Below are 3,421 nucleotides of genomic sequence, written 5' to 3' on the forward strand. Positions count from 1 at the left end.
ATTCTTACCTGTCAATGTCTTGACAAGACCTTCTGATCTTGTCCACAACCATCACCTCTGGTGGCTTTTCTTATTCTTTTCTTTCCCCCTGCTCCACTTTTACCACGTTTACAGCAGCTACATCAACTCATGCTGGGTTTACCTCCCTTTGTTGCCTTACCTCTTGCAGTTCACATATGGTCTCTTGTTTTGAGGCCCCATTGGCAACTTGGTTGATAGCTGGGACTTGCTCTGCTGCTACCTTTACATCACTCTCAGATTCTTGTTCCGAGCGTTGTAAAAACATGTCTCTGTGGTATGGTTGTACCTTCTGTAGATAGTTCATAGCTGTTGCGTGATTTTCAATTGGCACTCCTCCTTCGTACGACCCTAATTTTTACACTTTGTGCACCAGACATCCAGGCTGAGTTTGGATCCTGCGTGTCCTCTGGCAATCTTGGCAAGGGCGACCCTTAGTTCTTGAACATCTACTGCCTACTTCCTACCTTTCTTTTTTTAAGTCTTTCGCTCTTCGGCATTCGACTCCTAACTGGATTCTTATTATGATTTCTTCGGAATCCAATTCAGAAGTTTCTTCCTCTCCTTCTTCCTTTTATCCTTCTTCCTCTCCTTCTTCCTTTTATCCTTCTTTTTCTTCTTGATGTCTTTGCATGTTTACTTCAAGATCCCCTCAACTCTGGTTGCTCTCGCCACCACTTGTTCGAAGGTGAGGGTATCCAAATTATACGAGGCCACCGTTGTCTGGATTTGTCGCAAAATACTCTATCTTTTGTGGCAAAACGGAGCTCTAGTGGCTATAGTATTGTGGTTTCGAAAGCAAAGATGTGGGAATTTGGATCCTCCTTGCTCTTGCCCTTGAACTTCAGGTACTTAAGAGACATTCTTCCCACAATTGTTGGTTCTTTTTCTTCTTGAGCTTCCTATCTTCTATTTTGAAGCTCCTGGTGATCCCCTTCTTGATTTCTCAGTGGTTCCTGAATCTCCCATTCTAGCTGCACGGAATCCCTTATGGGAGTCTTCTTGGACGATGCAGTTGTCCTTCATGTTCTGCAGCTTTGGTTTGTCTGCGGGCGGTACCACATTGCTCTGTTTGAGCTCCCTTCATTCTCCATGCATTCTCCATTGTACTCCTATGACTTTCACGTGAACATTCCTGACACTAGCGTGTGTGTACTTGCTCTTTGGATCTATTTCAAATGGCTTTACTCTACTGACTTACCACGTAGAACTAACCTTAGAACTAGCCTCTATCTTCATGCGCCCCTATCTGGTGTACCAGTTTCCCAGCAGAATCGCCAAAAGTATCCAACTCTGTCTAATGAAATAAGTCAATGCTAGGAAATTGACCTGCATGTTTGCCTAAGCTTGGGGAGTTGATCACAACTACAAGAAAGTTAGTTCCAGGGTCTGTTTTGAATCTAAACAAGAGTCCACATACAGACAGGACTACACTTAACACAAGAGTGAATGTAGAATAGACAAAGATATACATAATGAAACAGAAATAAGACAAAGACCATCCCATGTGTGATTCTTGAGTAATAGTTTGAATCATACAGTATAACGCCTTAGCAAGAGCTCTGCTCATGAACTTCTCACTCAACTCTTCTATCCTCCTATTCATTACTATTCCTCTCCTTCGGCCCAAGTAGACTCGCATGATTCTCGACCTATCCAGGCAAAACACACTCTTGCTACAATCTCAACAACGTAGACCAAGTCTTCTCTATCCTCTAATCCACCCATCTGACTAATCTCCCTTTTTCCCTTTACAACCACATGTGTACTACCCATTCTTTAAGAAATCGTTACAAGTTTGTTACAAAACAAAAAGGCCAAAAGAGCGATGACTAATGCAACTCTGTCTAATGAAATAAGTCAATGCTAGGAAATTGACCTACATGTTTGCCTAAGCTCGAGGAGTTGATCACAACTACAAGAAAGTTAGTTCTAGGGTCTGTTCTGAATCTAAACAAGAGTCCACATACAGACAGGACTACACTTAACACAAGAGTGAATGTAGAATAGACAAAGATATACATAATGAAACAGAAATAAGACAAAGACCATCCCATGTGTGATTCTTGAGTAATAGTTTGAATCATACAGTATAACGCCTTAGCAAGAGCTCTACTCATGAACTTCTCACTCAACTCTTCTATCTTCCTATTCATTACTATTCCTCTCCTTCAGCCCAAGTAGACTCGCATGATTCTCGAACTATCCAAGCAAAAACACACTCTTGCTACAATCTCAACAATGTAGACCAAGTCTTCTCTATCCTCTAATCCACCCATCCGACTAATCCCCCTTTCCCCCTTTACAACCACACGTGTACTACCCATTCTTTAAGAAACTGTTACAAGTTTGTTACAAAACAAAAAGGCTTGATTTATTGCACCGGTCAGTCCGAGCGGTGACGTGGGTGGCGGCCAAAGAGGATGATTGGGGCCGCCAACATCGTCTCTTCCTTCCTACACTCCTAAGCTCTAAGAGTAGCTTTCACAGTTCTTTGAATTTGGTCACCATTAGAGTCTTATGATGCATCACTAACATGTCTATGTCTCTTCTTGTTGTGGGATAACCTATCCTCTAGATCCATTCTCAACTTCTTCTCAACTAGAATCTGGTTTTGGAGTGACTAAATTTGCTCTTGAATGGTTGAGGGTAGAGGATTCATGATGAAAGAGAGATGTGGAAAAGTAAAAGGTGCAGATTTTAAATGTAGAAATAAAAATTACTGAAATAATGATAATACTAAGCTCATTTGGTGTGGAGCCAACCACGAAGGGCTAAATACAACCACGAATGGCTAGATACAACCTCGCCTCCATGTACAAGGCGGGGGTCAAAAGATCAAAGGTGGAGAAAGATGCACTTCTCCTCAAGCTGGCCGCTCTATGAGGAGAAGGCTATCTCATATAGCGGCGGCGGCGCCCGGGGGGGGGGGGGGGGGGGGGAGAGGGAGGGTTAACCACACACGTGATTTGTAATGCCAAGTGGGTTCACCAACTCTATCTGTGAGAAAAGGGCCAGGCCGCCAAAGCCTCGAGAAAGCCTCCCGCCACTTCTGCATGCCGTCAAAGCCACCTTGCAACTTCTCCCACTGATCGCGGAGGGTATGAATGATGTCAAGCCAAATGCTCCTAATGGACTCCGCAAGCGGAGCGTGGGTACCCTCGATGGCTTCATTGTAGCAAGCTCTCTATATGTGCCAAGCTGCAAAGTTACTACAAATCTGCCATCTCTGGCACGAACCCGGAGTCTAATAAGCAATAGATAGGGCTGCGACTGGTACTGCCGAAATGCAAATGTGAGACCTGGAGGGCTAGCCCCCCGCCTTCCTCCTCATAAGCCATGGCAACCTCATTCTATGTGGCCCATGCAATAGTGCCCCATGAAATTATACGGGTCGAGATCC

The sequence above is a fragment of the Cibotium barometz genome, chromosome 13, assembly GCF_041138505.1.
Source record: "Cibotium barometz isolate CiBa-2024 chromosome 13, ASM4113850v1, whole genome shotgun sequence".
Classification (NCBI taxonomy): Eukaryota; Viridiplantae; Streptophyta; class Polypodiopsida; order Cyatheales; family Cibotiaceae; genus Cibotium; species Cibotium barometz.